General features: G+C 34.8%; 1 non-coding gene across 1 annotated transcript; it reads right to left on the reverse strand.

The window, feature by feature from the left end:
• Window positions 1-4,305: 4,305 nt before the first annotated feature.
• On the reverse strand, window positions 4,306-4,469 carry LOC125094420 (U1 spliceosomal RNA). Its single transcript, XR_007125499.1, has one exon. It is a non-coding gene; the product is annotated as a U1 spliceosomal RNA (small nuclear RNA).
• Window positions 4,470-14,603: the final 10,134 nt, after the last annotated feature.

Raw genomic sequence — 14,603 nt, forward strand, 5'->3', positions numbered from 1 at the left:
GTGATGTCCATCTGGTCCAGTGTGCCATTTAAGGCCTTTATTTCCTTGTTGATCTTTTGCTTTAATGATCTGTCCATTTCAGTGAGGAGAGTGTTAAAGTCCCCTACTATTATTGTATTATTGTCGATGTGTTTCTTTAATTTGTTAATTGGTTTATATAGTTGGCTGCTCCCATATTAGGGGCATAGATATTTAAAATTGTTAGATCTTCTTGTTGGACAGATCCTTTGAGTATGATATAGTGTCCTTCCTCATCTCTTATTATAGTCTTTAGCTTAAAATCTAATTGATCTGATATAAGGATTGCCATCCCAGCTTTCTTCTGATGTCCATTAGCATGGTAAATTGTTTTCCACCCCCTCACTTTAAATCTGGAGGTGTCATCGGGTCTAAAATGAGTTTCTTGTAGGCAGCATATTGATGGGTTTTGTTTTCTTTTATCCATTCTGATACCCTGTGTCTTTTGATTGGAGCATTTAGCCCATTTACATTCAGAGTTACTTTTGAGAGATATGAATTTAGTGCCATTGTATTGCCTGTAAGGTGGTTCTACTGTATATTGTCTCTGTTCCTTTCTGATCTACTACTTTTAGGGTCTCTCTTTGCTTAGAGGACCCCTTTCAATTTTTCCTATAGAACTGGTTTGGTGTTTGCAAATTGTTTCAGCTTTTGTTTGTCCTGGAAGCTTTTTATCTCTCCTTCTATTTTCAATGATAGCCTAGTTGGATATAGTATTCTTGGCTGCATGTTTTTCTCGTTTAGTGCTCTGAACATATCATGCCAGTTCTTTCTGGCCTGCCTAGGTCCCTGTGCATAAGTCTGCTGCCAATCTAATATTTTTACCATTGTATGTTACAGACTTCTTTGCCCTAACTGCTTTCAGGATTTTCTTGTCACTAAAACTTGTAAATTTTACTATTAGATGATGGGGTGTGGACCTATTTTTATTGATTTTGAGGGGGGTTCTCTGCACCTTCTGGATTTTGCTGCTTGTCCCCTTTTCCATATTAGGGAAATTCTCTCCAATAATTCTCTCCAATATACCTTCTGCTCCCCTCTCTCTTTCTTCTTCTTCTGGAATCCCAATTATTCTAATGTTGTTTCATCTTATGGTGTCACTTATCTCTTGAATTCTCCCTCGTGGTCCAGTAGTTGCTTGTCTTTGTTTTGTTCAGCTTCTTTATTTTCTGTCATTTGGTCTTCTATATCACTAATTCTTTCTTCTGCCTCATTTACCCTAGCAGAGAGCCTCCATTTTCTATTGCACCTCATTAATAACTTTTTTAAAAGTTTCAACTTGTTTAGATTTTAGTTATTTCTCCAGAAAGGGCTTTTATCTCTCCCGAGAGGGTTTCTCTAATATCTCCCATGCCTTTTTTGAGCCCGGCTAGAACCTTGAGAATCGTCATTCTGAAATCTAGATTTGACATATTACTAATGTCTGTATTGATTAGGTCCCTAGCCTTCTGTACTGCCTCTTGTTCTTTTTTTTTTTTTTTTTTTTTGTGGTGAGTTTTTCTGCCTTGTCATTTTGTCCAGATAAGAATATATGAAGGAGCAAATAAAATACTAAAAGGGTGGCAAAGACCCCAGGAAAATGCACTTTAGCCAAATCAAGAGAGACCCCAAATCACAGCAGGGGGAGAAAGGGGATAAAAAAAATTCAGAAAAAAAAAAAGAAAACAATTTTTAAAAAAATATAAAAAAGACCACATCTTCCTTATCCATTCATCCGTGGTCCATATACACTATGGAGTATTATGCCTCCATCAGAAAGGATGAATACCCAACTTTTGTAGCAACATGGACGGGACTGGAAGAGATTATGCTGAGTGAAATAAGTCAAGCAGAGAGAGTCAATTATCATATGGTTTCACTTATTTGTGGAACATAACAAATAGCATGGAGGACAAGGGGAGTTAGATAGTAGAAGGGAGTTGGGGGAAATTGGAAGGGGAGGTGAACCATGAGAGACTATGGACTCTGAAAAACAATCTATGGGGTATGAAGCGGCAGGGGGTGGGAGGTTGGGGGATCCAGGTGGTGGGTATTGGAGAGGGCATGGAATGCATGGAGCACTGAGTGTGGTGCAAAAACAAGGAATACTGTTATGCTGAAAAAAAATTAAATTAAAAAATATATAAAAAAGAAAAAATATATATATTAGACTGGTGACTAGAACAGGGTCACCCACTTAATTTGGGGAGTATTTTGGTCTCTTAGAAAAAACTACCTCCCAAAATTTTAAAGAATGAAACATGTATTTAAGGATAAACACAAGGAAGGGATGGAATATGCCTATAAAGAGGAAAAAAATATAATTTCTAAAAAAGGAGTTGATAAGGTAAGTTGGTTGGAGAATAAAGAAAAAAGAAAATGGAGAGAATTTGCTTTGGCTGGAGACTAGAACAGGTCTGGAGCTAGATTTAGGGTATATTTTGATCTATTAGAAGAAGTTTCACCCCAAATTTTTTAGAAGAAAAAACCCTATGTGTATACAAAAAATAAAGTTAGACACAATGAAGGATAAAATATGACTGTAATAATGAAGGTTCAAAAAAGATTATTTTTTATGAAAGGTATTGTTAAGATAAACTAGTTTAAAATATTAAAAGAGGAATGTGTAAAAGTTAAAAAAAATAGAAAAAAAAATAAAATTAAAAAAAATGAATTAACTGTAAGACTAAAGAATCATGGGCAAAACCCATGAATTCCATGCTTTGCTTTCTCCTCCTCTGGAAATCCACTGTTTTCCTTGGTAAGTTAACTTGGTCTTGGCTGGATTTCTTTTTGATCTTCTGGGGGAGTGGCTTGTTGTAGTGATTCTCAGGTGTCTTTGCCCAAGGTGGAATTGCACCGCCCTTACCAGGGGCCAGCCTAAGTAATCCACTCAGGTTCACTTTCAGGAGCTTTTGTTCCCTGAACGCTTTCTGTAGAGTTCCAGAGGATGGGAATGAAAATGGCAGCCTCCCAATCTCCAGCCCGGAGGAGCAGAGAGCTGGGGGCCCCACTCCTCAGTGCACCCTCAGAGAAAAGCGCTCAATCACTCCCATTTCCTTGGCCTCTGGCCACCCTTGGAGAAAAGCGCTCAATCACTCTCATCTCCTTGGCTTTCAGCTGAGCTCGGAGCTCACCCAGCCTGTGACTGGCTCAAGGTAACCCTGAGCTGAGAGCTCACTCCTTGGCTCTGTCTCTGTAGCCGGCTTCCCCACTCTAATACCTGTGAGCTTTGCAACACTCAGACACCCCTGATCCTTCTGTGACCCTGCAGGACCTGGGGCCATGCTGACACCGCCTGGGCTTCAACCCAGTTTAGCCTCCGGAGCAATGTCCTTCAGTGGAACAGACTTTTAAAAGTCCTGATTCTGTGCTCCATTGTTCTACCGCTTGCCGGGAGCTGGCCCCTCCCCCTGTGGACTATCTTCCCATTGCTTTGGATTCACTTTGCCTGTCCTACTTTTCAGAAAGTGGTTGATTTTCAATTTCTAGAATTCTTGCTCTTCTTCTCTTCAATCTCCTGATGGATTTGTAGGTGTTCACAATGGTTTGATAAACTCTCTCTGATCTCCTGCTACTTGATGTCATCTCAGCCTGCTACTTTCTGCCATCTTGACTCCTCCCCCCTCTATCTATTGTCTATCAATCTATGCCACATCTTCTTTATTCATTCATCTATTAATGGACACTTAGATTGTTTCCATGTTTTGACTATTGTAAATAATGCTGCAATAAACATAGGAATATAGATTTTTTTTTTAGTACATTGTCTTTGTTTCTTGTGAATATATACCCAGAAACAAGATTGCTGGATTGATCATACAGTATTTTTATGTTTATTTTTTTAGGAAACTTCATAGTGTTTTCATAGTGGCTGAACTAATTTACACTCCCACCAATAGTGTACAAAGATTCCCTTATCTCCAAATCTCATCATCATGTGTCTCTTGTCTTGATAATAGCTATTCTGATATGAGTGAGGTGATAATCTTGTTGTGGTTTTGATTTGCATTTCTCTGATGATTAGTGATGTTGAGCATTTATTCATTACCTCTTGGTCATTTGAGATCTCTTCTTTGGAAAAAATGTCTATTCAGTTCCTCTGACCATTTTTTAATTGTTTGTCTTTTGTTATTGAATTATATGGGTGGTTTATATACTGTGGGTATTAACTTATTACCTGATATAGGTATCAAATAGTTTTGATATTTTATGGGCAAATAGTTTTTTTCCATTCTGTAGGTTGCCTTTTCATTTTCTTGATTGTTTCTTTTGTTGTGAAGAAGTATTTTTTTTTTTTTTTTTTTTTAGGGGAAAGCGCGAACGCAGTCCCCCACTACCACAAATTATGCAGTCGAGTTTCCCACATTTGGGGAAATCACAGGGGTCAGCACATCCGGAGTGCAATGGACAAGCCTCGCCCTGGGAAAACCACCTTCGTGATCATGGTATCTCCCCTGCCAGGTAAGTATGAGAAGAAGTATTTTAATTTGAGATAATCTCACCTGTTGATTCTTGCTTTTGTTTCTTGTGTTTATGGTGTCATATTCAAAATATCATTGCCAAGATCAATGAAAAGAGCATCTTCCTGTCTTCTATGAGTTTTATGGTATTGGGTATTATGTTTGAGTCTTCTATCCACTTTTTAAGTCTTTTATCCATTTTGAGTTAATTTTCAGGATTGATGTAAGATAGAAGACAATTTTCTTTTTCTGTATGTAGTTACCTAGTTTTCCTACTCAGTTTATTGAAAAGAGTATTATCTGCCCATTGAGTATTCTTAGTTCCCTTTTCAAATATAAATTGACTATATATATATATATATATATATATATATATATATATATATATATAAAACATTTTATCTCTGGACCCTCTTTTCTATTTTATTTGTCTACATGTCTATGTTCAAGCTAGTACCATACTCTTTTGATTACTATAGCTATGTAATAGAGTTTGCAATCAGGAACTGTGATGTTCCAGCTTTGTGCTGGTATTGTTTTTTCTTCAGCATTGGTTTGGCTATTTAAGGTCTTTGATGGCCCCATAAAATTTTTAAGTTTTTTTTTTTCCTGTGAAAAATGCCATTAGAATTTTGATTTAATTAATTTTTTTTAAATTTTATTTCAATTCAGGTTAGTTAACATATAGTGTAGTATTGGTTTTAGGAGTAGAATATAGTGATTCTTCACTTACATAAAACACCCAGTGCTTATCCCAACAAGGGCCCTCCTTAATACCCATCACACATTTGGCCCATCCCCTCCACCATACCTCCAGCAACCTTCCGTTTATTCTCTTAACTATAGAGTCTCTAATGGTTTACCTTCCTCTCTGTTTTTATCTTATTTTTCCTTCTCTTCCCCTGTTTATCTGTTTTGTTTCTTACATTTAAATATGAGTGCAATCATAGAATATTTGTCTTTCTCTGACTGACATATTTTGTCTAGCGTAATACACTCTATTTCCATCCATGTTATTGCAAATGGCAGGATTTCATTCTTTTTGATGGCTGAATAATACCCTATATTTCTCTATCTACATAAAGAAAGATATACTATATCTTCTTTATGCATTCATTAGTTGATGGACACCTGGGTTTTTCTATAATTTGGCTATTATTGATAGTGCTGCCATAAACACTGGGATGCATGTGCCCCTTCATATCAGCTGTTTTGTATCTCTTTGGATAAATAACTAGTAGTGCAAATGTTAGGTCGTAGGTTAGCTCCATTTTTAACTTTTTGAGGAAACTCCTTATTGTTTTCCAGAGTGGCTGCACCATTTTGCATTCCCACCAACGATGCAAGAGGGTTCCCCTTTCTCCTAATGGTTTTCTGAGTTCCTAATTTCAGCCATTCTGACAGGTGTGAGGTGGTGTCTCATTGTGGTTTTGATCTGTATTTCCCTGATGATGAGTGATGTTAAGCATTTTTTCATTTGTCTGTTAGCTATTTGTATGTCTTCTTTAAAGAAATGTCTGTTCATGTCTTCTGCCCATTTCTTGACTGGATTGTGTGTGTGTGTGTCTGTGTCTGTGTGTCTGTGTGTATTGATTTTGATGAGTTCTTTATACATTCAGAATATGAGCCCTTTATCCAATATGTCATTTGGAAATATTTTATTCCATTTTTTTCAGTTGCCTTTTAGTTTTGTTGAATTGTTTCCTCTGTTGTGCAGAAGTGTTTATCTTAATAAACTCCCAATAGTTAATTTTTGCCTTTTGTTTCTGTTCCCTCCAGAGACATGTCTAGTAAAAAGTTGCTGTGGCCAATGTCACAGAGGTTGCTGCCTGTACTCTCCTCTAGGATTTGTATGGTTTCCTGTCTTAAATTGAGGTCTTTCACCTATTTTGAATTATTTTTGTGTGTGGTGTAAGAAAGGTCCAGTTTCATTCTTTTCCATTTTGCTGTCCAGTTTTCCCAACACCATTTGTTAAAGAGACTGTCTTTTTTCCATTGTATATTATTTTCTACTTTACTTGAAGATTAGTTGACCATTAGTTGTGTGTCCATTTCTGGGTTCTGTCTTCTGTTTTATTGAACTATGTGCCTGCTTTTGTGCCAGTATCATACTGTCTTGGTGAGTACAGCTTTGTAATACAGCTTGAAGCTTGGGATTGTGATACCTCCCCCTATGCTTTTCTTTTTAACATTACTTTGATTATATGGGGTCTTTTCTGATTCCAAAAATATTTTAGAATTGTTTGTTCTAGTTCTGTGAAAATTGCTGGTATTATTTGACTAGGATCACATTGAATGCATACATTCCTTTGGGTAGTATGAACATTTTAACAATATCAATTTTCCAATCCATGAACACAATCTATCCTTCTGTTTGTTTGTATCTTCTTTAATTTCTTTTGTCAAAGTCTTATAGTGTTGGGGTGCCTGGGTGGCTCAGTTGTTAAGTGTCTGCCTTTGGCTCTGGTCATGATCCCAGGGTCCTGGGATCAAGCCTTACAATGGGCTCCCTTCTCAGCAGGAAGCCTGCTTTTCCCTCTCCCACTCAACCTTGCTTGTGTTCCCTCTCTTACTGTGTTTTTTAATAAACAAAGTCTTTACAAAAATAATTTTACTTCTTCATTTCTGATTTAGATACCTTTTCTTGCATATTAAAAAGATCATACACCCTGATCAAGTGGGATTTATCCCTGGTATACAATAATGTTTCAACATGAACAAATTAATAAATGTGACATACCACAGTAATAAAATGAACAATGAAGTCATATAATCATCTTAGTAGGCACAAAAAAAGTAATTGACAGATAACATCTTCTCATGATAAAAACCTTCAACATATTGGGTACAAAAGAAATGTGCTTCAGGGCACCTGTGTGGCTCAGTGGGTTAAAGCCTCTGCCTTTGGCTCGGGTCATGATCCCAGGGTCCTGGGATCGAGCCCCGCATTGGGCTTTCCGCTCAGCAGGGATCCTGCTTCCCCCTCTCTCTGCCTGCTTCTCTGCCTACTTGTGATCTCCATCTGTCAAATAAATAAATAAAATCTTAAAAAAAAAAAAAGAAATGTGCTTCAACATAATAAAGGCCATGACAAATCCAATACTAATATCATACTCAAGAATAAAATATTGTAAGCTTTTTCTCTAAGATCAGGAATAAGACAAGGGTATCCACTCTAGCCACTCTTATTTAATATGGTGGTAGAAGTCCTAACCAGAGCAATTATACAAGATAAAGAAACTACATATTTCCTAGGGTGGGGGAAAAGTTATGTTATATTCAGCCACGTCTAGATTCAGAAACCTTACCCAAAATTCACCTTCAGAATTTAGGAGGTAAATTTATTTGATTAATTAATGTACTTGCTTAAATTTCAGGTTTACTGAAATACTGAAAAGAAATAAAATAAAATAAAGTGTACTAAGTGCCAGAAAAAAAAATTAAAAAATAGAAAAATAAATTTAAAGTTTATGAATTGTACATGTAGTGTTTGATCATTTACTCAGTCCTCATATCCTAAAACTCACATAAATATTATAATTTAAAATGTAATTAATATGTTACTTATAAATGATATAATTAAATTTCTGTTTCTAAAGAAACAGTTGAGAAACACACTTAACCTGTCCACATTTGTAAGTGAAGATCTAATTTCAATTTTACATCCAATGAAACTAAACTTTTCAAATATCTTCTAGACATTTGAAAATTAAAATATGCTTTCAACTTTGTTTTAACACTTCTGTGCTCTTGTGAGTCTTCACAAGCATAATGAGGAAAAATAGTTGAACTTATAATTAAATATAAGAAACATTATTTTTCTTAAAATAATTTATGAAGTTTTTATTACAATATGGTATGACTAAGGCATTAGTTGTTTGAAAAATCCTTGATAAAATCATCTGATATTCTCTAGTGAGTAACATGAAGAAAAACAAAATAATAATGTAAATGACCCTTGAACTAAAATGTCAGAATATTTATTTACTGGATCTAGAAGGGGGCACTAAATTCAGTGATTGAACCCAATCCAATAATCAAGCATAGAACATAACTAGACTGAGTTTTAGGCACTGGGTCTAAGTTCCATATCAGCAAATGCAGAGTGCCCTGGCACACCTTATGGGCATTTAAAACCAGAAGTTGCTATTGATTATTGTAAAATCTGGAAGCAGCCTATATGACTACCTACTCCAGCTTTATTACTTATTGATAAAGTAACTTTGGGGAAGTCCAATTGACTTTCTGTGCTTCATTTTCCTCACTTGTAAGATGACAATAGTGCTTCAGAAGGTATCTGTGGAGATTAAACTATTTAAGTTTTGGGGAAAATAAAACCCTTAAAGCAGTATTTAACACATCATGAATCTTCAATAAATAGTGGTAATAGTTTCACTGTATTATTATTATTATTATTATTATTGTAGTAGTAGTAGTAGTAGTACCATCTTCTCCTAATTTCCTACACCCCAAAAAATACCTAATTAAATAGCTAATCATCTCAAATTAAAGTTTGTCTAATACTATCAAGGATATTTTTTACTGCTAAAAAAAATAAAACCCCAAAAACTTTAAGTGTATACTAGAGGGAGGCCAACTTTTTTCTCCTGCTGACTTCATGGTTCTGAATTGCTTTCCAGAGACACAAGAGTGTGAGCCTTGACCTATGAATCAAAGTGTAAAGTCGTCCTATTTATTCAGTCTTTTATCTGAATGACATGAAAGGATCAATCAGGTAGAGGAGTGATTAAAGCTGTTTCTTTCTGTATATTTACCTAGAGGTAAAATCAATGAGCATCCCCAGTTAATAATAAAAAGTGAAAAATGAATAAATAATCACATACATTTTTGAAGGAAGTATGTCTCTGCCTTGAAGTAGTTGTCTGTCAATAATTGATAGACTCATTCCTGCACATGAATATTTTGAAGCGTATCTTCAATGTTCAACTTACAAAGACAAACTTTTCCATTTACTTTTTTTTAACCATTTTTTTAATTTATTTTCAGCATAACAGTATTCATTGTTTTTTGTACCACACCCAGTGCTCCATGCAGTCCATGCCCTCTCTAATACTCCATTTACTTTTGAATAAGTAACTGTCTTTTTTGTCTCAACATTATTTGTGTTAAAAAAGGTCCTAAAGAACAGCTAGAAGATCAAAGCTTATTGAACTTGTAAAACAAAATAGCCCAAAATGTTACCCCTGAAAAGTCTCATTACCATGTCAGTCATGTGAAGAAGTGAACTCTACTTCTAAAATCTCTTTTCTTCTCCCTGGTGTGTGACTGATTTTTAACATGAGCCCCGTAAAATTTTTACTGTAATCAAAACTAAATGTAATTCATCTCTGCAGGAAAAGATCAGGTATACTATAGAACAGCAGAAAAAGTAAAAGTGTGTGGCAATAGTTACATAGGGTTCTTTTTTTTCCCCCTCTATGTTCATCCATTATAAACTGATTCATTATAAGTTTTGTGTATTACCCTAATAAACAGTAACCTATGCTGTGGATAGAAAACAAAACAAAACAAAACAAACAACAACAACAACAAAAAACCTTGTACATATTATATGTTAAAGAATATTTTGAGAGCTTGATTTCATTAACAATTAAAACCTGAAATATATTATCATGAAAACACTTTAAAAAACATCAACGTTATAGCAACTTGAGGTATTATTTTAATGTAACATTAAGCCATGTCTCATTTTTCCTGGTCCTAATCATTAGAGGACTCTACTGTTATTATCTTGATATTATCTAAAAATGCTTAAATTGTATAGAATTCATAGATACCATTGTGGCAAAATTTAATGGATACCAAGGATAGAACAGAAATAATTAGGCATGTTCCACTTCAGGAAATTCACTCCCTAGTGGCTTATGGCAAGCCATGATTTTGGAAACTAATTGAGGTTGAAATAAAGTCTTCAGTATCTGCAAACTCCTTATAGCCTTCTCAGTCATGGGTATGAGTAATACTTAAATCATATATGATTTGCAACTAGATATTATAAAATCTTATTGAATATAGCTATTTTTCATAGAAAGTACATATTGAAGTCATTTTAAAAATATTTCAAAAGAAAAGTAATAGATATGAAAATAAAATGGAAGTGAAGAAAATTTGAGTATGGCGTTTTGAATGCTTAACTGATCTTTATCCACTGAAGAGGAGATATCCTCTTGGGATTTCATAGTTTGTGTATGCAGAATCTTAGTGAGATAGGAAACAAAGATTTAAGACTGAGAGTTTATGTGTACGGATGTTAGTTTCACCCATGAAAATATATGTCATATGAACTAAAAAAGAAGATAACAGAAAATAAATATATCTGGGGGTCCCTACAAACTATAGACAAAGCAAAGATTAGCTATAAAATTTGTTAATTTGGAGACAAAAACAGATAGTAGGAAAATGGATATAGGAGGAAACCAAGAGAAGATATAATTTTAAAACCCCAGTTGGGGGAATAGGATATACATGACAAGAGAGGAATCAATGGTGGTAAATTTTGCAGAGTTAGAAGTAGGATGGCAAAGAGAAGAAATTACATTTGTTAATGAAGTGACTGGGATTTAAATAGTTAGAGGGATTCCAAGTCATTGAGGGCTGATTATTAGTGACAAAATGAAAATAGTATTGCTTCTTCTTTAAGAAGTTTAGTGAAGAAGAGCAAGAAGAAGTAAACCGAAGGTAAACTTAAGGAGAAGGCAGATTATTATTCTGTTTTTTTAGCATGAGAGACTTTCAAAAATGTTTATAGACAAAAGCATCAAAGATAGAGAAAATTTAAAGATAGGAAAAATGAACTGTTTAAAAATACAAAGCCCAGTAGGAGGTAAAAAGACAATCAATCCAGCTTATGGGTGAATAATGGAGAAATAGATAGCATTTGAGGAAGAAAACAAGCCTAACATTTATTTGGTGCCTGTTTTGCCGGTGACTGGGTACAGATACTTAAGAAGTTCAACTTCTTAGACACATGTTTTCCTCACTATTCTCTAAGGTAATAAGATGTTATTGCTCAATGTTTTAAAAAATGATTAGTTTCAATAAGGAAGTTACTCAATCTCAAACATTTCTACCAATAATTCACTCAAATCCATTGCTCAGTCTTTTTTGTCAGTTAACCAATATTTACTAAATACCTGTTATGTGTCAGATGCTATTCCTGGCACAATGAATTAACCGGTGTAGAAAACAGATGATCTTATGACTCAGTGACCTTATTTTCGGACAGGTCAGATAAATAACTAATACTTGGGGGTTAAAAGAAAACAATATATTCTGGCTTTGAGAATTGTTATAAGGAAGATAACATATGTAATATGGATTACAATGGCTATAGAGCTATATTCATTAGGTTTTCTAAAGCATGTTAGCTGAGAAGATACTTGATTTGAGATCTGAGTATAAAATATTTAATTTTGGAGATAGAATATTCCTAGAAGAAAGTACCTATCAAGTATGAATCATCAGAGAATAAAAAAGAAATTTTTGATGTATTCCAAAAACAAACAAAAAGTCAAGGTTGTTGTATACACACACACAAACAAACACACAGCACTAGAGTTAATTTAAAGGGAGAGAATTTGGATCTTAGGCTGGGGGCCAGAACATGTTGAACATTAGCCATAATAACCAGTCAGATTAGGGATATATGCTGAAGCTAGGAAAGATATAGAAGAATCAAAGATGATGCCAGATTTTAGCCATAAAAGTGGATAGTGATTACAATTGGGAATCATTTGAGTTGGAGAAGACATTACTATAGAATATTTTTAATAGAAATAATAGTATTTTTTGGACATGGTAATTTGAAGATACTTATTAATGATAAATACAATGAAAAGAATATGGGGGTAGAATTTTGACAACTACTGGGGGACTGAATACCAGCAAAGAAGACTTGGAAGGGACAGTGAGAAAAGAAAAAAACAAAAACAAAAACGAGTATACAGTATCTGAGAAAACAAAGAAAAGAATGTTTTTGGAGAGAGGGATGGGGTTGGTAATCCTTTCAAATGTTACTGAGGCATTTACAAAAATGAAGAGAGATTTTAGGACAATGAAACTACTCTGTATGATACTATAATGGTTGATAACATGTCATTATACATTTGTCCAATCCCTTGAACTGAACAACACCAAGACTGAACAGAAATATAAGCTATGAATACCCAGCTTTTGTATCAACATGGATGGGACTGGAAGAGACTATGCTGAGGGAAATAAGTCAAGAAGAGAGAGTTAATTATCATATGGTTTCACTTACTTGTAAAGCATAAGGAATAACATGGAGGACATTGGGAAATGGAGAGGAGAAGTGAGCTGGGGAGATGGGAGGGGGGACAAAACTGTGAGACTGTGGACTCTGAGAAAAGAACTGAGGGTTTTGGAGGGGAGGGAGGTAGGGGGTTAGGAAAGCCTGGTGTTATGTATTAAGGAAGGCACATATTGCATGGAGCACTCAGTGTGGTGCATAAACAATGAATTTTGGAGCACGGAAAAAAAAAAAGAAATACAAACTATGCACTTTGGGTGATAAGGATGTGGTAACGTAGGCTCATCAGTTTTAACAAATGGACCACTCTGGTGGAGAGTGTTGATAATGGAGGAGGCTATGCCTCCATGTGAGTAGAGGGTATATGGGAAATTTCTGCACCCCCTGATCTATATTGTCGTGAACCAAATCTACTCTAAAAAATAGTCTATTAAAAAATGAACACAAGACATTCACTATTAACCTAAGCATGAAGATGGCCACCTTCAACCTGTTTCAGTAAGACTATGTGAAAGAAATCTTACTTGGAACTCACTTACAGATAGAGGAGGAAAAAGTAAGCTGCAAACATGGAATATAAACATATAAACATATTTCTGTTTAGAAACACTGCTGTGAGATGGATATAGTTTGGCAGAGTTACCAGACACATATCTGGTTATGATAGAAGTCTTCTGAAACTTAGATGCATTTCTTTGGACTGTGACACTGAATAGAAGCTTTCTATAAGGTAGACATGAATTTGTATGTGGGTTTAAAATTTTACTAATGGAAACCTTCTACAAAGCATTTGATATGCATCAGATACTACTCAAAATGGATAGGTCCTCTTATCAGTGCAGTATTTATTGTTCACTATTTTGCTGAGGAGGAAACAGAAATATAGAGATTGGAAATACCCAAGTTTATGTAACAGAACCAAAGAGTAGAAACAGTTTACCATCTGAGACAAGATCACAAACAAGAAAAGATGGCACGAATATCCATTTCTCATAGCCAAAAGGTTGAAGGAGTCAGAATGAGAGTGGGTGCTGAGAAGTCTATCTGACCCATTGTTGAGGTATGTGACACTAAGGAACAGATTGCAAAATTTGTGCCATGAAGTAAATTGGGGTTGTCTTAGCCAATCAAGAAGAAAAGATTCTAGAATGATTAATACAAATATCATACTTTGCATTGAAACAGGAATGGAATTAAGGAGATAAGAAAAGATGTAGCTGAAAAGAGAATTGAGAACAGGCTGACAGCTGATGCTTATACACGGATTCTTTTGGGGTGTTACATGTTCCTAGCATGCATTTACCTGAGTAAGAAAGGTTCTTTAAAGGTGAGTGACCAGGATATGTTAGACTGAAAAATATGAAGCAAAGATATATGAGTGATATGAGAAAGTGGCAAAGTGTTATGGGGCTTAAAAAAAGTGAAGCAGTGTATGAAAGAGGACAAAAGTTTTCACAGAAAAATTATCAGTTAAAATAGACCTTAAAAAAATGCACAAGGATTTAATTAGCAGTGATTAGGGGGAAGTGTATTGGAGATAAATAAAACATCTTTAGTGACTCATAGAGCCATTCATTCATCCACCCATTCATTCATGCAACATATATTGAACTATTATGTGTACAGCCCTTTTAAAGTATTATAAACTAGAGCATGGAAGAATAATTATAATATTAAGATAATTTACAAACATTACACAAAAGTCAATGTCATAGCAGATATCAAAATGATTATTTCAGATTTAAAAATCCCATCTTAGAGAAGTTGGTGCAATAATATATAGAGCATAATTTACCTTGAAGAACATAGAGCAACATATATATGCATATATATATATATATCATGCGTACTAG

Source organism: Lutra lutra, chromosome 2 (assembly GCF_902655055.1).
Source record: "Lutra lutra chromosome 2, mLutLut1.2, whole genome shotgun sequence".
Lineage (NCBI taxonomy): Eukaryota > Metazoa > Chordata > Mammalia > Carnivora > Mustelidae > Lutra > Lutra lutra.